This window comes from Myodes glareolus, chromosome 19 (assembly GCF_982192425.1).
Source record: "Myodes glareolus chromosome 19, mMyoGla1.1, whole genome shotgun sequence".
NCBI classification, from domain to species: Eukaryota; Metazoa; Chordata; class Mammalia; order Rodentia; family Cricetidae; genus Myodes; species Myodes glareolus.
In genome coordinates, this window is record NC_142044.1 from 64,589,870 (window position 1) to 64,612,552 (window position 22,683).

At 50.2% G+C, this 22,683-nt stretch overlaps 1 protein-coding gene and 1 long non-coding RNA gene across 3 annotated transcripts in view; one reads left to right on the forward strand and one right to left on the reverse strand.

Moving 5' to 3' along the window:
• Smim41 (small integral membrane protein 41) overlaps positions 1-19,952 on the forward strand; it is a 31,715-nt gene extending 11,763 nt beyond the window's left edge. The window contains exon 2 of the mRNA XM_087899314.1: positions 19,827-19,952. The gene's annotated coding sequence lies outside the window, so the exon portion shown is untranslated. The remainder of the gene's footprint in view (positions 1-19,826) is intronic.
• LOC125410143 (uncharacterized) lies at positions 13,579-16,011 on the reverse strand. 2 transcript variants are annotated; one of them, XR_014998146.2, is made up of 3 exons: positions 15,885-16,011; positions 14,010-14,468; positions 13,579-13,816 (listed from the first exon to the last, which is right to left on the reverse strand). It is a non-coding gene; the product is annotated as an uncharacterized LOC125410143 (long non-coding RNA). The 2 variants fall into 2 exon arrangements; XR_007234997.3 differs by lacking the exon at positions 15,885-16,011 and adding an exon at positions 14,583-14,977.
• Positions 19,953-22,683: the final 2,731 nt, after the last annotated feature.

The following is a 22,683-nucleotide window of genomic DNA, read 5'->3' on the forward strand; positions in this document are numbered from 1 at the left end:
TGTGCACGCGTGCGTGGTGTGTGTGCACGTGTGTGTGTGTGTGTGTGTGTATGAGTGCATGCTACAGCACGTATGTGGAAGTCAGAGGACAATCTTGAGGAAGTACTTCTCTTTTTCCACTGTGTCAGTCCTGGGTATTGAACTCAGGTTTTGGTGGCGGATGCCTTTACATGGGAAGCCACCTTGTAGCCCCGGGAATGTGAACTCTGGTCTCGATGCCTGGATGGTAAATAGTTTATCCACTGAGCTATCTGCCCAGTGCCTTGAAGGACATCTCTTTGTGTTAGGTGAGTGCTCTGCCGTGCACATGTCTCTCCAGTCTGCTCCCATGCTGTGGGCTCCCATGCAGCTTCAGTCCATGGCCCCTGTGGGATAGCTGACCCACGGGTCACTCTGTGTCTCACAGTTATGACCCCTCCCTCTCTTGAGAGTCCATGGTCACCCTGTTCTTTCAAGTGCTCACATAAAGCATTTTTTATTACACTTATTTAGTGTGTGTGTGTGTGTGTGTGTGTGTGTGTGTGTGTGCATCTCATGGCACACACAGAGAAGTCAGAAGACAACTTACAGGAACTGGTTCTCTCTTTCCACCAAGGCCCAGGGTTGTCAGGCTTCATGACAAGTGTCTTTACCCACTGAGCCGTCTCATGGCCCATCATACAACCATTTTCCTGACGGTCTCCTGATCCATGACCTCTGTCTGCCCTGTCCCTTAGTGCCTTCCAGTTCTGATTTAACAATCCATTACCGCGGTCACTCTTGCTGTACCCTAACTTCATTTCTTCCATAGAACCGTCCCAGAAATTCTTATCCCTAGCATGCAGCGTGTGTGTGGGCAGGTTAAGTCTGCAGCGTGTGGGCAGGTTAAGTCTGCAGCGTGTGTGTGGGGAGGTTAAGTCTGCAGCGTGTGGGCAGGTTAAGAATGCTTCTCTAGCTGCTCTGCAGAAGTCATTCATTCATTCAACACGTGTTTCCTGAGCACCTATGATGTACCAGGTATGACTCTGAACATCATGGGTACCACACGCAACCATGAACTTCATACACCAGGCACAACCATGAGCACCAGGCACAGACCCCAGACACAGCCATGGAGTCAAAGGCCCTGTTCTTCCAGGCTTTACATAACTTTGAAGAAAACTCATTCAATGTATAACTGAACATATGAAGGGAGGCTCAAGGGCCCCCACGAGGAACATCTGACAGAGAACCCAGTTGTCAGGGTGTCCTTCAGGTCTAGGGTGTCAGACCTGAAGGACGAGATGAGGCCTGAGCTAGTCCTGGAGTGGAGCTGAGCAGCTGGAGTGGGAGTAGCATTTTCAAAGGCCCATAGGACTTAGCAGGGAGAAGGAGGGGAAAGGGAGGAGGAGCTCGGGGACTGCGGGGGGCGGGGGGGGGGTCTGGAGATTTCAGCCTATGAGCATGAGTAGCTTTGCTGTGCTCCTCTGAAGGACACCCTGAGGTGGCTCAGTGGTTAAGAGCACTTGCTGCTCTTCCAGAAACCTGGGTTCAGTTTGCAGCATCCACAACAGGCAGCCCCTACCACCCATAACGGTAGTTCCAGGATATCTTAACACCTTTTCTGGCTTCCACAGGCACTGCACGCACACAGTACACATATACACATGCAAAACACACATCCACGTAAAATATATCTTTGAAAAATAAAAGACACCATGATATCAGTGGAGAATGGTGGACTCAGAAGCTCCAGTGGACTTGGGGGCTGGGTGAGAGATAAGGCTAGTGATAGGACATGGAGCAAAACTCGACAAGAGGTAGAAAGGACCATGATGGAGGGACGGCCCCGGCTGAGGGAGGAAGGACCGCTGTGGAGACATCTGAGGGAGGAAGGCAGAGGACAGGAGCTGAGGAGTTATAGGTCACCACTCAGCGGCAGCAAAAGCACACAAGGGCTATGTTTCTGGGGAGGGTGTACTCGGAACCACCTTCCTGCCAGCTGTAGCCCAAGTCCTCCCATGTCTGCAACACTGGCCTCTCAGACAGGGCAGACTCATTGCTAGCATGGACCTCTGACAGGAACATCACGTCCTGGCTCTTCCCTGGCTGGGTCTCCCCATGGGTCAGGTCTCAACTAAAATGTCACCTCCCACAGAGGCTTTCCCTGACCACCTTCATAGATGCCGCCCTATCGCGGTGCGGTGAAAATACTTCACGCCTCTTTTTATAGGTCCAAGTGATGTCCCTCACATGGAAACGGGGCCTCTGCGCTGGGAGCTCTGTTCTCTAGCACTGGGGTAGTGGCTCCCAGGCAGCTCTTTCATATGGCTCTGCAAGGCTTCAGGATTCAGATGAAGCTGGCCTGCTACCGGGAGAGTGTGAGTCAGTCCAGCACCAGGAGAGGGAAGCAGGAGAAGGGGTCAGCTAGGAGGAGGGCGGGACTGAACCCCGAGGAGCTGGGCAGGAATCACTGAGAGACAGAAACAGACGCTGGTCCGCTGGTCCGTTTTAAAGAGGAAAGGCAGGCAGGAGGCAAACAAGACCCCAGGGCACAAGCAAAGAAACCAGAAGCTCAGCTAGGTACGTGAGACAACAGGTGCCTGACCACAGAGTCAACCCCCTGTCACTGTGCTGCTGTGAATGAGAATGGCTCCCAGAGGGTCTCATGTTTGAATGCTGGGTCCACCATTGGTGGAACTGTTTGGATAGACTGGAGGAGGTGTGCCACCAGACCCTGTCTCTCTGCCTCCTGCTCGTGGATCAGATGTAAACTCTCAGTTTTGGTGCTCCAGCACCAAGCCTGTCTGCCTGCAGCCATGTTCCCCACCACGAGGGTCATGGACTCACTCTGAAACTGTAAGCCACCCCTTAATTAAATGATTTCTTTGATCATGGTGTCTCTTCACAATCAGAACAGTGACTAAGACAGCCCCCGAGTGTCTGCTGCCATTGCCTGTTTCCTAAAATGGTGGAGAACTTAGGTGGCACAGTAAGGAACAGACATGGGGTGGGCACCAGTGCTACCCCAAAACCCACAGTCTCCAATCATCTCCAAAATGCTCGTGGAGGGAAGGTGGACACATGCGGAAAGAGGGGCAAGTGACAAAGGAAGTGGCCAGAAGGGCACCCAACACAAAGACTGAGAAGTGGCCCTGGCAGAGAGGGAGAAGTCTGCCTGGGAAAGTCCTAGAAGCAGGTGTGAGCCCAGGGAGTGGGTGGCAAGGGGGTCAGTCCTCTGTGAGGCTTGGCGGCCGGAGAGTAACTGGAGGAGGTAGTGGGGGTGAGCAGGGCTATTTTAAGGCAGAAGAAACCTGAGTGTTGGGCACTAGAGCCAATGAAGGGCAACTGAAGAAGTGGGGTGAAGGAGGCTAGCAGGAGGCTCAAGGTCTGCGACAGGGAGGCCTGAGGGAGGCGTAAGGGGGAGAACCTTCTGGAAGAGTGGAGCCGAGGTGAGGACTCAGGCTTAGTCTAGCCAGTCTAGCAGAAGCATGCGTGCTGTTATTTGAGGTCACTCGTCCACTCCTGCGCGCACACACGCTGCAGACTTAACCTGCGACACGCTACAGACTGCTTACCCAGCCTCGTTCACCACCCCTTAGCTTTCAGATGGGACCCAAGTTGCCTGATGTCTTCCCGGCCTATGTCCACTTCAGCTCGGGGTCCTATTTCTTGCCCAGTTCCCACACCTCAACCTGGGTGGCTCAGCTACAGGGAGGGCACCAGCCCTGGGTCTTTCAGACAAGTTGAATGCTTGTCTGAAGGCCTCTGTGCCCAGGATAACCAGGTCCTGGGTTTAGCCCCCAACCCACTTCAGTGGGCCAGCTCTAGGTGATGCCAGGTAGGGAATTATATGGCGTTTAGGAGGCACTGTGGTCACAGAGAGTAAAGCCAAAATGAGGGTGGCATTGGACCTCTCTTTTGTCCCGAGAGAAAGGATGGACGGGGTAGTCAGCCTTCTGAGTTCTGTGCTGGGGTGTCTATATCTGTAGGCTGAGGGGGCACTCCCAGTGGTGGCCCTTTCTCCTCTTTTTTTAAAAAATTAAACTCTTGTTACAGAGCTGTGGCTGGCATTGAACTTACATTTTCTGAGATTACAGGTGTGTGGCACTGTGGCCACCCTGGCTCCATCCCTGCTGCCAGCTGCTTCTTGCTCAGTACACACTGAATACCATTATTGCCCAGGGTGTACTTAAGGGAAGAGTTGAGCAAGGCTTCCAAAGCCCCTGGGATGAAGTCACAGCCAGCTTGTATCCTCTCGTTTCGGTCTCACTGTCCTGCTCCGTGGTTCTTCGTGGTCTCCGTGTCTCATGTCGGATACTGCCTTTGGGTCCTCAGCCCACGCCTGTGCCATTGCCACAGGTGATGCTGTGCGTCACTCCCCTCCAGCCCTCTCTCCTATTTCCAGGTCCACTGGCCTTTGATGATCTGTGTGGACCGTCACTTCTTCAGGACTTTAAGGCCATTCCTTACGTAACAGCTAGTCTCAAGATGTGTGCCTCCATCTTAGACTGGATTTATGGTAAGAGCCATCTTATTAACTAGAAACTTCTCTGCTCAATGCCAGCTCCATTAGGAAAGCATTTTTTTCTCTTCTAAAATATTATTATTATTCTATGTGTCTGTGTGTTTTGCCTGAATGTGTATGTGTATACCATGTTCGGTTCTGGTACCCATGGAGGTCTGAAGAGAGGGTCGGATATCCTGGAACTGGAGTGATGAGCTACCGTGTGGGTTCTGAGAAGTGAAGCTGGGTCCTCTGAAGAGCAGCAGGTGCTCCTAGTGCTCTCAAGCCCGGAGCCACTCTCCCTCGGTCACAGTGGCGGGAAGGGAGACTATAAATGTACCGTGCTTTCTTAACTTTCTCAAGCAAGCAAACAAAACATTACCTTTCAGAATGTGCTAGAACCTACCCGAGGCATGCTGGAATGATCATATGCTACCCTGATGTCAAGGCCAAAGGCTCATGGCAGAGTTAGTTGACTTGCATACTCTGTGCTCTGTCTTTTGGATTTGACAGTAAGGACATTTTGTGAGAACAAAATCAAGTTCAGAATGTTTCCAGCACTGTCAGTTCCCAGGATGACAACTCTCAATGGAGTTCAAAAAAATAACAAGCAGCATTTTTTTTTTTTCTGTGTGTGCAGTCTGGGTGTCCTTGTACCTGGGAGAGCATCCCAGAGGTTACAGGACCTTGGCGTGAACTCAAAAGCCTCAAAGGCACAGGTGGCTGCAGAACGGTTTCCTGCTTTTTGGGCCCCAATTTTGAATGTATCTTTTTGTTTAAAATGCCTTTATCACATACCAAATGTTACAGGAATTGTAGGAGAAATGAACTAAAAGTAGAAGCAATATTTCATCATTTGTTATTTGAGAAAATTGATGAATATTCTAAAACCATTTGGCAGGAAGCAGAGGATTATGGCCCAACTTCCTCCCCCAGGGGCAAGGCAGCATTTCTTCAAATGGATTCCAAACTCCAGGAGCCCTGAGGACTCTAGTGAGATTCACACAGGAATAAAAGGGTCCCATTGTCTAATATTTTGGGGACTGTTGGGCTAGTCAGTGAAGCCCTGCCCCACCATGCCTCCCATGCCAAATTAGTGGAAGTTCTAAAAACAAGATTAGGAGGCTAAGGCAGGAGGATCTTTTGAGCCTAGAAGTTGAAGAGCATCCTGGGCAATACAGCCAGACCCCTGTCTTTAAAATAGAACAAGTGGTTGTAGTGCTATATCCGCGTAGTCCTGGGACCTGGGATGAGGCCAGCCTAGGCTTCATGAGAATTTACGCCAGGAAGCCACACCAGGGGCTGTAGAAGTGGCTCAGCAGTTGAGAGCAGAAGACCCGAGTTTGGTTCCCAGTGCCCATGTCAGGAACCTCAGGACTCTTTGTAACTCCCGCACCAGAGGGTCCATCCAGATGCTGGTCTAGACTCCAGGTTCCAAGGACGTCAGCACTCACGTGGTGCACGCCCACACACTCGCTTTAAAAAAAATCTTAAAAACGCTAGTGAAACAAACAAACAAGCAAATGAGTGTATCTGTTGTGTGTCTGTCTGCTTTGTGTGTTGGGTTATGTGTAGGAGAAGGAAAGAGAAATCATATTTCCAAGTAGATTTGACCGTATAATTATTTTCCCCTACTTTATTTTACTGATTTATTTATTTTAGACAGGTCTCATTGTGTAGCCCTGGCTGACCTAAAACTTACTGAGTGAGTGACCTATCCAGCTTTGGACTCACGGAGATTCACCAGCCTCTGTTCTAGATATTCTTTATTTTGGTGCTGGGACTCCGGTGAGGGGGAATAACGACTCCGTGTTCAGCAGACTCTCTGCTTCAAACCAACTATGCCTTATCTGCTTGCTTCTTTCTGGTCTTAATGTGTAGTCCTGGCTGTCCTAGAACTCACTACATAGACCTGGCTGGCTCCCACCGGTCTCCAGAGTGCTGGGATTAAAGGTGCCTGCCACCGTGATGGGGAACCTCCTTCGGCCAATGGCCTTTGAGAGGCTGGATCACGTGGGGGCGTAGCTTTGGGCACCAAAGGCCAGTGGGACTGCCCTCTCGGTCCCCCCCCCCCCTCAATTCACCACATCTGGGTGTTGAATCCTTTCCTCGTTGTGATCCGTGAGTTTCCCTTTTAATAAAGAAAACCCTTAGTATACCCTATTCAGAGCTCGTGTGGTATTATAGGATTCTCGTTCCCCCATCTGACGCGTTAATCTTCACTACCATACCCTGCATTTTCTCTTCTATCATTTAAAAACTTATTTGTTTTTAAATACAATTCTACTAATATTTTTGTTTTATTTTTAAATGTAAAAATTTTTATTTTCTACATATGAGTGCTTTGCCTGCAAGTCTGTGTACCATGTGCATGGGTGGGGCCTTCACAGGCCAGAAGGTGGCATCAGATCTTCTGGAGCTGGAGTTACAGACAGCTGTGAGCTCTCACGTGAGCGGGAATGGAAGCTGGATCATTTATTAGAGCATTACGTGCTTTTAACTTCACTTGTGAGCTCTCCCTCCAGCACCTCAAAATTTACTTTATTTATTTATTTTGACAAGGTAGCCTAGGCTGGCCTCCAACTAGGAAGCTAAGGATCCTCCTACCCTCTTCCCCCAGTTGGTGTCAGTTTCTCGGGTTAGCTGGCCTTGAACTTGCTGTGTAGCTGAGACTGGCCTTGAGCTTCTGATCCTCCCTTGTACTTCCTAAATGCTGGGAAGCATCACTATGCTGTGCTTGCTGATTTTCCAGTAGCATCTTCTGAGCTTCATCTGATGAATATGCTTTGGGAAACATTGTTCTAGAACCTACCTTCTGGAAGAGAAGGAAAACTTTATTTATAAAAAAAACAAAACCAGATCATTCCACTTTGGAACGCACAACTCCCTACTTTTGTCAGAGCACAGTACAAGACTCACTTTATTTCCAGAGATTGTAATGTCAAGTTACTAAATTTAAGTCCTTTTCCTCCCTAAAGAGCAACTTAGAAACATATTTCTGAGCTGTAACTTAGACGAGACAGTTTCAGCAGAGCAATGGCCAAATGTGTTCACCAGTTTTATGTGGGATGCAAATGTCCTGGAACTTGGTTTTTGCTGCAACGATCTTCCCCCAAGTTCCCTGTGCTCGGTGGTTCCGGTTCTGTTATGGAAGCTTAGTAGAAGCTGACTGTTGTTTCACCAGCAGGGTTGTCGCAAAGATAGTCCTTCCTCCTGGGGCCACAGCAGTCCAAGCAACACTACTGAGGGTTAGTGCCTGACTCTCCCCCAGGGCTCAGGAGCTGGGGGCCAGAGCAGGGGAGAAGGCTTGACCTGCCTGCTCTGTTTCTGAGCTGTGACTCTGTCCTCTGTGTTATGGCTGGGCCTGTCCTGCTGCTGGCTGTGTAGCTGGCTGAACATAGGGCAGGATCTCATGTAGCCCAGGCTAACCTCAAACTTACTAGGTAGCTAAGGATGACATTGAGATCCGGATCCTCCTCCTGAGAGCTGAGAATGAAGCTGTGTGCCATGGGATGGCTAATCGTAGTTGTCACCGTGATTGCATCTGGAATCAACTGAAATTCAAGCCACTGGCACTTCTGTGAGGGGTCTTCCTTCCTTCCTTCCTTCCTTCCTTCCTTCCTTCCTTCCTTCCTTCCTTCCTTCCTTCTTCCTTCCTTCCTTCCTTCCTTCCTTCCCCTTCTCTTTCTCTCTGCCTCTCTGCCTGCCTGCCTGCCTGCCTGCCTGCCTGCCTGCCTGTCTGTCTGTCTTTTTGGCTTTTTGAGGCAGGGTTTCTCTGTGTAACAGTCCTGGCTGTCCTGAAACTCCCTTTGTAGACCAGACTGTCCTTGAACTCAGAGATTCATCGGCCTCTGCTTCCCAAGGGCTGGGACTAAAGGTGTGCACTACCACTGCCCAGCTAATGAGGGGTTATCTCTCAATATCTCTCTCTCTCTCTCTCTCTCTCTCTCTCTCTCTCTCTCTCTCTCTCTCTCCTCCTCCTCCTCCTCCTCCTCCTCCTCCTCCTCTTCTTCTTCTTCCTCCTCCTCTTTTTCTCTTTCCATTCGTTTTTCAGAGACAGTCTTGGAAATCACTTTGTAGACCAGGCTGGCCTTGAACTCAGAGATTCATCTGTCTCTCCCTTATCGGCCTCTGCTTCCCAAGTTCTGGGATCAAAGGCGTGCACCACCACCACTACCCCTACAAAGGTTTTTTTTTTTTTTTTTGATCAGATTATTTGAAGCAGGAAAATCAGCCTGTCCTCATTAGGATTTCTATTGCTGTGTTAAAACTCCATGGACAAAAGCAGAGTGGGAAGGGAGGGGTTTATTTCACTTACACTTCCAAGTAGCAGTGTATCACTGAGGGAGGTCAGGGCAGGAACTCACACAGGGCTGGAACCTGGAGACAGGAGCTGATACAGAGGCCACAGAGGAACACTGCTTATTGGCTTGCTTCTCATGGCTTGCTCAGCCTGCTTGCTTAAAGGTCTCAGGGCCACCAGCCCAGGAGTGGCCCTGTCCACAGTAAGCTGGGTCCTTCTAGGTTAATCATCCTTCAAGAAACTGTACCATGGGCTTGCCCACAGGTCTATGTGGAGGGGGCCATTTTCTCAGTTGAGAGTCCCTGTTCCAAAATGACTTTGACTTGTATTAGTGGACATAGGACCCTGAGTCTGGGTGCCTGCCTTCCCTCTGGAGGGCAAGCCCTGCTGGCCCTTCACCACTGTCAGAAGCTGGCTCCCTGGGTTTCCAGTGTAGACTGAAGGCCGGCAGCTCTCCACGGCTTCTCCAGGGCTCCAGCACCAATGTGGACTGCAGAGACATCCAGCTTCATGGACTGAATAAATGTTAGATTCCCTTCTAGGAACCACCTGAACCACAGTCTGTAAGCCATAAATGCATTTGTATATCTGCCGGTTAGTGCAGGTGGTCTCTAGGTTCAGGGTGTGGTCACCTTCCCAGAGCTGGGATAAGGGAGAAGCAAGGAAACCCATTTCTCTGAACATAAGAACTCTTTCATGTAATATTTGAAAAAATAAAAATGGATGTAAAACTGCCCTGTTGTGGATGTAGATGTGGGCTTGAGGTCCTGTGTTTGGACCACCCGCCTCCCTGGGCAGGCCCTGCGTTGATACCGGGTCCATCAGTGCCCCTACTCCTGTACCTGTTTCTGCTGTTGCATTATTGTGCAGGTCACCCCTGCACAGTGGGTTCACTCCCAGTCCGACATGCTCTGGGCAGAGCCAGAAGTGTGGGCAGCACCCTGGGGCCGGAGGAGCGTGGAGACTTAGCTGTGTGGGGTTCGAGGCATGTTAGAATTTAAGTGTCTTAGTGATGGTACTGGACCACAGGACTTCGAAGAGGTTGTGCTCCACCCTCAACTATGTGGACATAGTTGTCTCTGGACTGGCTTTGTTACAAGACCTGTACCTCTGACCTCCTACCAGGTCCTCATGCTGGGCTCTCAGATAACCCAACCTCTAGGTAAGAGAGATATAAATTTCTCCTTCTTCTTTCTTCCTTCCAGATTTATTTATTTCTTATGCATACATGTGTCCTTGCAGGCCAGAAGAGGGCACCAGATCTCATTAAGGGTGCTTATGAGCCACCATGTGGTTGCTGGGAATTGAACTCAGGTCCTCTGGAAGAACAGTCAGTGCTCTTAACCCCTGAGCTGTCTCTCTGGCCGATAAATTTCTTTTCTTTATAAAGTATCCAGTTTGTGGTACTCTGTTACAGCATCAGAAACTAGACTAAGGGTCTGTGCTGAGAGACACCTAAGCAGTCTGCCTCAGTGTCCAGGGAGGACATTCAGGCTCAGGCTACCAGACCTTTCTCATGAGGAGATGGAAGCCCAGAGTTGTGTATGTGTTTTGCCAACTTTGTTTGCATTTAATTTTTCTGCTAATAAAAAAAAGTGCTTCCAGTAAGACACTGATGTGAGCCACCCTAAACTTCCGTCTGTGGCCTGAAGCTGACCCCCTACGCTTCAGGCGAGTGACCCTGGTGTCTGGCAGGCCAGTCTTCAGGTTTCAATTCTTCCTGCACATCAGTGCCAGGTACAGAATGACCTTCCAGAGTGGTCTCAGTTTCCGTTCAGCTCCTCCTCCAAGCCTGCTGGTCCTGCTCCTGTTCTCTGGATGAGACAGCGCCCGCAGAGACCAGATCTGAGGCCCCTCAGATCATCTGCAGCCCTCAGATCTGAATATGTGAAACAGGACCGCAGTGTTTATTTTATGAGCAAGGGTGATTCTCCTGTAGGGATGTCTGTGCCTGGTGCCCTTGGTGTTGGATCCCCTGGAGCTCGAGTTCCAGATGGCCAAGAGCAACATGTTGATGGAGGGACCTGAACTGGGGTCCATTCATCTGGAGGAGTGGCCAGTGCTCTAACCACTGGGAAATCTCTCCACCCCTGCCTCTTCACTCTTCTTTGGAGTCACATTCTGTGTCTCAACAGTCTCCTAGCACTGAGAACCTCCGTACTGGGCACGAGGCAGCTCCCCCACTCCGGAGAACTGCCTGTCCTGACTTCCTCCAGTGAGGGACTAGAATCTGGAAGTGTAAGCCGGATAGACCCTTTCCTCCCCAACTTGCTTTTTGGTTGTGGTGTTTTCTCACAGCAATAGAAACCCTAAGACACCATGTTACATCAGTCTGGATGGCTGGTCAGTGTGGTGGAGGGATCCCAGGGTTGGTTTGACTATACTTTGGAGTCTGGTTCCTCTAGCTGACTTTCCTGCGTCCGGCAGCACACACCGGAGACTGGCGCCCCCATGTGGTCTAAATGGCACAGTGCCTCCCAGGGCTACTGCTTTCTGGTGTCTGGAGGATGGGAGGGAGCTTCTGGAGGTTTCTCTTAGGAGAGTCTGGAAGTGGCTCTCTAAGAAAACCACAGCAAAACTCTGGGACCCAGGTGGGAGTCTACGCCTGTCCTGAATTTGATGACCCACAGCAAAGCTTCAGCAGGCAAAAATAGGGATGATCTTGCCTGTACAGCCGAGACTAGGCGAGGTCCTCAGCAAAACAGACTGTGTCTGCGTGCATGGCTGCAAGGAAAGAAGATATTACAGCCCCTCAAAGAGGAGGAACCCCTAGGGCATAGTTGCTGGGGAGGCATCTGAGGGCTAGTGCTGCCCTCTAGTGGGTGCTGTGGGTGGCTTACAGGTACAAGCTCTGCTCAGGTGTTGCCTAGGAACTAGATCAAAGACACACCCCTTCCTCTCTCCCATTTCCAAACACCCAGACCTGAGTCCTTGCCAGCTGCAGGCTTTTTAAAGGAATTAGCCAGCTATTAGCAGGCCTGGAGGCCATCGAGGAAGCTTTGGACCCTCTTGTGCTCCTGTTAACGCACTAACAGTTAAGGAAGGTACAGCGTCATAGTTATCATTAAAGTACTACGTGAAAGGGAGGAGCTGGAGGAGGAGGGCTTTGTTGAGGCCCACTAAAGGGAAGCCGTTACCTCCGTCATTGCTTTATAGAAGCATCTTTTCATTATTCATTAATGCTTTTTTAAAAAATTGTGTTTTATTTGTGTGTGTGCCCGTGTGTGTATGTGTGTGTGTGTGTGTGTGTGTGTGTGTGTGCGCACGTGCGCGCGCTCACATGTGATCCATGGTCTGTGTGTGCAGACAGTAGGTTCTCTCCTTCTACCACATGGGCTCTGGGATGGACCTCAGGTTGTCAAGCTTGGCAGCTGGCACTCTAAACTGTGATGCACAGGGTCTCATCATGTAGACCAGGCTGCCCTTGAACTCTGGATCTATCTGCCCTTCCTCTCACCGGCTGGGATTAAAGCCATGTGCTGTCACACCCAGATGCAAGATGTGCGACCCCAGGGTCTTCCTGGGCACAGCTCCTGACAGAGCCTCACTTGAATCTCCCCACTTTCTGAGTAAAGTGTTGTGAGTAAAAAGTTGTACACTGTGAAGATGTGTCTTTGCCAAGGTGCCTTCTGATCGTTTTAATAAAAAACTAAAGGGCCATTAGCTAGGCAGGAGGTACAGGTGGGAGAGCCAGACAGAGAGAACTCTGGGAAGAAGAAGGGTGAGGTCGCCAGGAGAGCAGGAGAAGCCAGATAGACATGGGAAGGAACCAGACACACAAAATGGGGTAGAGGTAAAAGCCATGTGAAATAACATAGGTCAATAAAATATGGGCTAAAACCAGGTGGTGGTGGTGGTGGTGCACACCTTTAATCCCAGCACTTGGGAGGCAGAGGCAGGCAAATCTTATTGAGTTCCAGGCCAGCCTGGTCTACAGAGTGAGGTCCATGGTTACACAGAGAAACCTTTTCTCAAAAAAAAAAACCCAAATAAATAAATAAACAAATAAATAAACAAATAAATAAATGGGTTAATTTAAGTTATAAAAACTAGTTAGGAACGAGCTTAAGCTATTGTAGTTAGCTTTCATAGTTTCCATGTTGTGATTTGGGAGCTGGCAGGAGGGACAGAAAAATCTGCCTGCAGTAAAGTTTTTCTCTTCTCACTATCTGCTTGCCCCGACCCTCGGTAGATTCTTGCCGTGTTGTCTTAGGGTTCCTATTGCTGTGGAGAGACTCCATGACCATGGCAACTCTTATAAAGGAAAACATTTAATTGGGGTGGTTTTTAGTTCAGAAGTTCATCCATTATCATCATGGTGGGATGAGGTAGCATGCAGGCAGACATGGTGTTGGAGAGGCAGCTGAAAGTCCTATACCTTGTATGCAGCAGGAAGTGGTCTGTCTCTCTGGACAGATCCTTGAGCATAGGAGACCTCAAAGCCCGCCTCCACAGTGACACACTTCCTCCAACAAGACCACACCTACTCCAATAAGGCTGTACCTTCTAATAGTACCACTCCCTTTGGGGGCCATTTTCTTTCAAACCACGTGCATTGGTGGACTGTGGCGGAGACGAGCTCTCTTCAGAACCACAAAACCCAGTGTATGTTTTGTGAGCTCTGTCACCCACCAGCCAACACTGAAGATCGTGGCAACACAGCAGGTACAGCCTTGCCCTGGGTGTGCCAGCCCCCATGGGATGCTGGGGCTCTGGCGCAGGGCTCAGAGTCTTCACCTGAACCCACAATACGATACAAGGCCTGTCTTACGGTTCCATGGTTGTGAAGAGACACCATGACCAAGGCAACTTAGAGAAGAAAGCATTTAATTAGGGGCTTGCTTATAGTTTCAGAGGGTGAGTCCATGGCCATTGTGGCAGGGAGCATGGCAGCAGGCATGCAGGTACGGTGCTGGAGCAGTCTCTGAAAGCTGACACTGTGGTCCTTGGGCAGGAGACAGAGAGTTGTCGCTGGGTCTGGTGAGGGCTTTGGAAACCTCCTCCAGCAAAGGCCGCACCTCCTAATCTTCCCTAAACAGTTCCATCAGCTGGGAACCAAATATTCAAATCTATGAACCTATGGGGGCCACTCATTCAAACCATCATGACGACCCAGTGTGCTAGGATCTGGGGAAGGACTCGTCGAATGGCAGCGAGGCCACTTCTCACATCACCCGGGATCCCTCCATCCCTTGGTCCCTCCCACCCCCAGGGTTGTCCCACTGTCAAATGACAGCTCACCTTCTGAAGTCCAGTCCCCAGTTTCTCATTCAGACTCTTTTTCGAAGATGAACTTGCTTGGCTAACAGTGAACCGCTCTCATTTTTCTTAGGGTGATGGTGGGGCGGGCTCAAGTCAGTTACACACTGCCTCAGTTTCCCCATACAGTCCCTGGCAGGGGTACTCTCCTCGTTAGGCAGAAGGTTGGGAGTGATCTCAGAAGTCTGTCAGTGTCACAGAGCTCAGCGCCCAGGTGGCTGCTGGGAGGAAGGGTGATGACATTCTCTGGGTGCTTCCTAAGGGTTTTCTCCACGGCCGTAGCCTCACAAGAACAGTGGCTTAGACGCATGGCATCCTAATTTTCCTTCTTTTGCTGGTGGGCTGTACTAATCAGGGTCTTTGGCAGCAGCTCTCTTGGCCCACAGACTGATGGTCGAGTTTGAGCAAAACTGGCCAACTACCTTCACCTCCATGTCCTATCTAGAAAGGGACAAGACAAAAAGGTGGGTTCTCACCTGTTATGTCAGCATCTTGATGTCCAGTGCCTAGTCATGTGACTGCCCCTGATGCAAGGGTTTCTGGGAAACATCATACCTTAAGACAAAGTCTTATACAGCCAGGGCAGGCCTCAAAGTCCTCATTCTTCTGCCTCCACCTCCCTCCTAAGTACAGGTGTGCTCCTGGTCTGGCTTTATTACTTTTACAGAAGGAGAGAACGAGTCAGGCTGGGCTCACGTTTGTAATTCTAGCGCTTGGGAGACAGGAACAGGAAGACCATAGTTCAAGGTCATCTTTGAGCTATGTAATAAATTTGAAGCTAGCCTAGGCTAAACAGGATCCCATCTCAACAAACAAACAAATAAACAAAAAGAAGGAAAAAAGAGGAGGAAGAGGTGCAGACGTGAAAAAGGAGAATAGAAGGCAAATAAGTAAATACATACATACATAAATAAATACATACATACATACATAAATACATACATAAATACATACATACATAAATACATACATACATAAATACATACATACATAAATACATACATACATAAATACATACATACATACATAAATACATACATACATAAATACATACATACATAAATACATACATAAATACATACATACATACATAAATACATACATACATAAATACATACATAAATACATACATACATACAAGAAAAAAAAGTGGGCTACACCAGGCAGGGTGTAAGACCCTTCAGCAGGCAGGCGTCAGGGAACTGGGAGAGGAGGCAGAAAATTTTCAGACGTTAACATGCATGCAAGCAATCCTCAAGCCACATGTTACTGCTCAGTTAAAAATAAACCTCAGCGGTAGGGAGCTTGTCTATCAGGCCCAGGCCCTGGGTTCAATTCCCAGTGCGGCAAAAACAAAACAGAAACCCTGACCCATACAAGAGCAACAGCACACTTGGAAGCACTCTCTTGGCCACAGAGCTACAGGGGAGCTGACTCCCTGCTGTAAAACTAGCTAAAGACAACTGGGTAAACTCACAGCAACAGACTCGGTTAGCGGCCCTGCTAAACACGGTCCCACGTGCCAGCCTCTGACTGCGAAGGGAAGCCACCAGCAGTAGCCATTGTCCTCTCAGTTGGCCTAGGAAGGCAGCACACAGTTTTCATGGCCGAGGCCCATGCCATCCTAGGCAGAATGAGGTGCCTATGCCTACTAAGAAAGAAAGAAAGAAACAAACAAACGGTAGGTGACAAAGCCTGGACAGGACAGGTAGTTTTTTCCCAGTCATCCCTTCTGGAGCCTTCTTGAGCTATCCTCTCCCTGAACTTCTTCACTAAAAGCTCTTTTTAAAGGCCTGCCAATTAAAGACGCTTCCTTTGGTCCTTTGTCTGGCAAGGGGCTGTAGGAGAGATCCTCACCAAAGGACCCACATGGTTCTCCAGGTCTCAGCATCCTGGCTGTCCAGGTGTAGAGCCAGGGCAGAGGTAGAGAGATGGGAGGGCTGACCCTGCTCTCCAGGGCCAGCGGTGTGTCAGCACAGCCTAGCGTGCGTTGTTGGGCTGAGTTATCCAGCCAGGCTCTGGGCACTCAGAGTCCTGACCCTTGACCTCCCCATCCTGCTCCAAGAGAGCCTGTTCTGAACACTGTGAGCACCCCTTCTGAAGTACTCGGTGTCCTTGGGCGTCCTCAGCATTGGTCAACATTCCCATAAAATATGGTTTCCGTTAGCTCAAAAATGTTTTTCTTAGGGCACAGCCAATTCATCCACGCCTCAGTATTCCTCCTAGCAAGGACCTTGTAAGCAATTTTTATTACAATGAGATAAAGACCCTGTGGCCACAGAGCAAAAACAGTCTGCTTCCTGCAGATAGTAGGGGTCAGATTTCTCCCCGCACCCGACTGCCTGGAGTCTTGATCACACAGCATCTCTGCCACCTTTGTTTCCGGGGGCCAAGCACTTCAGTTCTGTGTGTTGGCTGGGACTTTGAACCGATGGCTTCCCACTTTGTCTTTGGAAAGGAGTAGGCTGTCATTAATGATAAAGTTAAGGATTAGAACCCCCTAACTGGAAAGAAACAAAACCACCCGTGACCCTGTGGGAGGGGCCCCCACTGCTGTGCTTGAAGGTCAGCTGACCAGACCTTCCCAGGAGTGGGGCAGAGAGGTGGAGGAGCTGGGGGCGGGTGTCTTAGAAGGCAGGCGAGGCCATATTGCAAGAAGTGCAAAGCTTCAAGGCCCAAGCTTGCTGGGGGGGGGGGGCTGCAGCAGTTCAATTGCAGGAAACAGGGCCCTGACTCCAGCTCTGTCACTCAGGAGCTGTGTGGCCCTGGTGAGTCACTTAGCCTTTCTAATAACAGTAGATGCAACATGGAAGGACTAGTTGTTTAAATTACTGTGAAGGGTGAGAATAGAACCTCGCATTTTAGTAGTGACAGGAGCTTGTGCTGTGGCTGAATGGGTGGAGGGAGGATGGAGGAGGGCTGGCAGGGAGCACCGTGGAGCTGTGGCTGAATGGGTGGAGGGAGGATGGAGGAGGACTGGCAGGGAGCACCGTGGAGCTGTGGCTGAATGGGTGGAGGGAGGATGGAGGAGGACTGGCAGGGAGCACCGTGGAGCTGTGGCTGAATGGGTGGAGGGAGGATGGAGGAGGACTGGCAGGGAGCACCGTGGAGCTGTGGCTGAATGGGTGGAGGGAGGATGGAGGAGGACTGGCAGGGAGCACCGTGGAGCTGTGGCTGAATGGGTGGAGGGAGGATGGAGGAGGACTGGCAGGGAGCACCGTGGAGCTGTGGCTGAATGGGTGGAGGGAGGATGGAGGAGGGCTGGCAGGGAGCACCGAGGAGTTGTGATTGAATGGGTGGAGGGAGGAGGGAGCTGTGGGGGAATCTTTTAGCTTAGACTGAGCTAACAGTCAATCTAACAGTCAGGGACAGAGCACGGGTGGTAAGTCCTGGTGTAAAGCTTCACGGGGGCTCTGGAAGGACTGATGTGGGGTGCTTTGTGTGAATTGTTTAGGGTCAGCCCTTTGTGGGCTGGATTGTGCCCAAGAGGCCTGGATTCAGGGTGTTGGGTATGAGGCATGGAGCTGGGTAGGGAATAAGCAGGGCGTGAGAAAGGAATGCTCCCCCACCCCCGCTGGTCCTCATCTCCTCTCCTTGGCTGGCATCCAGAAAATTCAACACAGCCAGGCCACCTGTAAAAGACCAGGACTGCCCTGTTTAGGAAACACTGCCCATGAGGCTGTTAGCAATGGCTCTAGAACCGTGCGGTAGGTCCAGTCTTCCTGTGACGTGACTATTGTCACAAGCTCGGAGGTACAGCCAAGAGGATTCAATGTCTAGAGATCTGAAGATGGCTGAGATTGCGATGTCTCCAAGCAAGCAGAAGAGCAGCAGGTGCAGAAACTCCGCCATGTATGTTGTTGGGGAGACCAGGAATGATGCCTGAAAGTCCAGGCAATCTCACCAGGTTCTAAACTGTGAATTGAGAAATGAATGGGGGCGGAGGTTGGCGAGAGAGCTAACACAGCACGAGGAGGTTGGCGAGAGAGCCACTGGACACACAGCACGACCGTCACACTCCGCCAGCTTCTGCCGTTAAGTGGACACCTGCGATACTCTAGTCCTGTTGGACATGAAGTGACACTGATGATGGGGACCTGAGGCGTCCCCTGCCCCTGACCTGCTGCTGTGTGTGGCTCTCTGGAACTGCTCAGGAAGGGGAGCTTCAGCAAGTGGGCACCCCTGGGCTCACTTCCTACACGTCTGGACAGCAAACTTTCTGGGACAAGCTGCAGTCACCGTTCTTGGCTTTGCTAACGGCCTCTGCTGCACTGGCACAGCTGTGAAGAGCGCACCTTGACCACAGCCTCTAGAGAGCTGGAGCCTAAAGCCAGCCAGCTAGTCTGTCCCTGTCCCTGTCACAGAAACGGAGAAGTGTCTGTTGTGGTGGGTGGTTGAGTTTCGGGATAATTGGTGGCATAGTAAAGGATAATGCATGGGGACATTGTATGCAGGAGGCACGTGAGTGGATGCTCTAGCCAAGGTCCAGAGGAAGTGTTTTATTCTTTACTACTGTCACCCACTAGCCGTTCGTTCATTGGTCTCCAAATAGGAACCTGGCTTTTGGCAGTCTTTTTCTTTTTCTTTTTTTAAAATTTATTCATTTTGTAATTTAGATAGCATCTCATTAAGTAGCACTGGCTGGCTTGGAACTCTCTATGTAGACCAGACTGGTCTCAGACTCACAGAGACCCACCTGCCTCTGCCTCTCAAGTGCTGAGATGGGTCTGATATTCTTAGAGCAAGTCAACCCCTCATGGAGTGAGCCAGGACTCAGCAGGGCACTTGAGAGGTGGGTCTCTGTGAGTCTGAGACTAGGGTGCATGCCTGTTAACTCACAGAGGTAGGGGGACACACACACTCACATGCATGCTTGCATGCACACTAATAAAGAGGACTTTCAGATCTTTCTAGAAATCTACTGTTCAAGATTATTTATCCGCTGGGCATGGTGGCACACGCCTCTAATCCCAGCACTTGGGAGGCAGAGGCAGGCGAATTTCTGAGTTTGAGGTTAGCCTGGTCTACAGAGTGAGTTCAGGACATCTAGGACTGTTACACAGAAAAACTCTGTCTCGGGAAAAAAAAATCTCCCCCAAACAAAAAATAACTCAAAACAACAACAACAACAAAATTTATATATCATCTTCCTAATAAAGTTGTTCTTAGCTTTTAAAAGATAATAAATATAATTCAAAAAGTCTTTAAAAAACAGTACAAATCTAAATCAATATTTCCTCCCATAAGGACAGACATCAGTGCTATTCTTGAAGATTGGAAAAATGCATGGGTCCCTAGGACACCTCCATTAGACTTAGTCAGTCTGATTGACAGAGAGCTGGCAGAGTCTGACAGGTGGGTGCAGACCACACATCTGTGTCCAAGGGGGATCCCGGCCACCACTGTCCTGATGTCTGGAGGATTCACCCAGCCTCACAGACTTAGCGGTTGGCAGCAGTTGGGAGAGTTCAGGATGGTTCTCATGGGGCAAAGTGGGTGTCACATTGTCTGTAGCTCCGTCCCTGTGGTGGTTTGAGTGAGAATGTCCCCCACAAGCTCATATATTCGGCTACTTGGTCCACAGTTGGTAGAACAATTTGGGAAGGATTAGGAAGTGTGACCTTGTGGGAGGAGGTGTGTCATGGGGCCAGGGTGGCTTAGAGGTTTCAGTAACCCATGCCAATTCAGTTAATTCTCATTCTCTCTCTCTCTCTCTCTCTCTCTCTCTCTCTCTCTCTCTCTCTCTCTCTCTCTCTCCTTTCCCCCCTTCTCTCTCTCCCCTTATGCTTATGGATCAAGATGCAAGCTCTCAGCTACTACACATACACCGTGCCTGCCTGCCAGCTGCCATGTTGTCTGTCGTGATGGTCATGGACTCTAACCCCCTGGAACTGTGAGCCCCAGATTAAATACGTTATTCTCTAAGCTATCCTGGTCATGTTGTCTTAGCCCAGTATAGAAAAATTACTTGGCCAGTCCCTGAGGTGATATCAAATCTGTCACCTCTGTCATGCCCTGATTTGAAGAGACCTGGACTCTCAGGAATCTGCAGAGTGAAGGTGACCCATCACACGATGATATTGTCTAAGGGGTGCTTGCCAGGCAAGCAGAACTCAGCTTGGCAGCAAAGTCATGGAATGGGATTTATCAGTCAGCTTCTTCTGTTGTGGTGTGGTAGAGGCTTTGGGACAGGGTCTCCTGTAGGTCAACGAGGCCAGGAGCTGACTGAGCCAGGCTAGCCCTGATCTTCCTGATACCACCTCTGGAGGGCCTGGGGTTCCAGGACAGTGTGCTATCACTTTGGTGTAGGGAGGCTGGGTTCCAGGTCAGTGGCTGGGTTCCAGGACAGTGTGCTATCACTTTGGTGTAGCGGGTCTGAGGAATTGGATGCAGGTCTTTGGTGTGCTCGGTGGGCCCTCTACCCTCTGAGCTACATCTCCAGACTTTATTCCCCCTCCTTTGTGGTGCGGAAGATGAAACAGAGTCTCCCTGTTCCTCTGTTGCTGAGCTGTGTCCCAGGACCAAGACTCAGGGTGCTGCCCAGTGTTTTCCGCCTGAGAGGGCTAAGCCCGTGGTCACCAACACTTTTTGCAGAGGTACTCTTATTTTCACATGTGTCTTGGTTGCCTGCGATTGTCCTCAGGTATCACCAATTTGGTGGCTTAAAATGCCAGAAATCGATTCTCTCACGGGTCTAAAGAGGTCTGTAGGGCTGTGTTCCTAGTGAAGACTCTCTTTGCCTCTGTTGGCTTTTAGCAGCTTTGAGGATTCGTGGTGCACGTGGCTTTGCTGTTTATCCTAGTGGTCATGCCTGAATCTACTAATATTTTAGATAATGTCTGTGTCTGCAGACCCCTGCAATCAGCACCCCACCCCTCAGCCTGTACCTGGTGAGATTTCTGGTCTTGCCAGCATCGGCTTGATTGTGGCACCGTATGTAGGTTTTAACTAAGTTTGTATTGTTTTATTTACCAATAAAGACTCGGGAGTCAGATGTTGGGGTGAAAACCTGCTAGATTGGAGAAGCCGAGAAGCCACCAGCTGACCTTCCCTTTGGTCGGAGACCCAGCAAGAGAGCGTCTCTCCATTTGTCCAAAACCATAAAGAGACCTCAAATCTCTAAGACCCTCCCTACTCCTTCCTCTGCGTTTCTCTATCTGTATTCTTGGCTCCTCTGTCCTCGACTTCGCTATGGTTAATTCCTGGCACCTAGTTGCTGGCTTTGCTCCCTGATCCAAGGTTAGCTTTATTAACCTAGCCTCGGAGTTTCACAGTGCTTTGTCAGGAGCTCCTGCCATCCTCCTCTTTGCACCTCTTCGTGCCTGTGTATTCTCCTTGTCAGTCTCTCACAAGCACCCCTGCCTTTGGATTTAGGGTTTACTCAGGAACTGAGGGTGATCTCACTTGGATTCTATTTGCATACAACAGAGGAAGTCATCCTCCTGGTTTGGGGCTCTTGTTAGATTTTTCTGGGGCCGTTGGTCAACCTACTCTAGGGTCTAGGGGTTTGGGTCTAACCATGCGTCTCTCATGGGTGGAAGGAGAGGCTTGTGTGGGCTCCTAACAACCCCACGTGGAGGCCTGCTTTGGCCCATTTCTGTGTAAGTTCCTTGATTTCTCTTGTGCTGGGCACACTGGTGTCAGTGTGGGTGTAGGCCTTTCTCTGAGCGCTCGCAGGGCTGCAGTTGGCGCCTCCAGAAGGCAACTTAGAGAGGAAGACTGAGTAACTGGGCAATATGGAGCCAATCGAGAAAGAGAAGGGCTGTCTAACTCCTGCTTCCTCTGGCTAGAGAGTTTCTCAGGTTAGGTCGTCATTCAGGACAGACTGAGAGAACCTTTGGTCCGTATCACAATCTCACTCATCAGTTTTAGGGTGTTTATTCTGTTCTTCTTCGCTAGCTCCAGTTCAACCATCACCAAGTCGAAGACTAGACTCCCAACCGTAGCGCCATTTGCCTCTGTCTCCCAGATCCACCCTGGCCAGCTTCCCAGCAGTGCCCATGCCTGCTTTACCATCTCTGGGTAGGCTGCAGGAGTCTAGTCCCATGTTGTCAGCTGGGGGCGCTCCTGCCCCATGGAACCTGGATGCTCCCAGTGGGGGCAGGGCGGCTGCAGCTTTCCAGCATGACCCGTCCAGCCTGTCTGGCAGGTCTGGGTGTGGTGTAAGGAAGCCACAGGCCTGGGAGAGCTAGGTTATACATACACGGTCTGAAAGGTGTGTGTGTGTGTGTGTGTGTGTGTGTGTGTGTGTGTGTACATGAGGAGGAAGGCAATCAGTGATGGCGTGTGTTTGTGAGTTGTAGTGTCCTGGTTCCTCTGGCTCTCTCAGGCCTGGGATCTCCACAGTGTGTTCTAAGAACTCAGGTGAAAAACTGGGTTCGACCCTGCCCACTCCCAGACCCTTACCCGGGACTCCAACTTTTCACTCAAGCAGGGCTGTGGGTTCTTACATCACTCTGCCATTTGGATCGTCACTTCTTGTAAGCTAAATCTGAGCAATGATAGTTCTGCCACAGGACCATCATGGGGATGAGCTGGGCACGTGGGGGTAGAGGGGACCTAGCACTGAGCCTTCTTGATGTCAGGAAGGATGGAGGTGTCAGCTGGAGAGCCTGGTGAAGGCATAGACTACCCCTGAGAACTGGTCAGGGAGCTG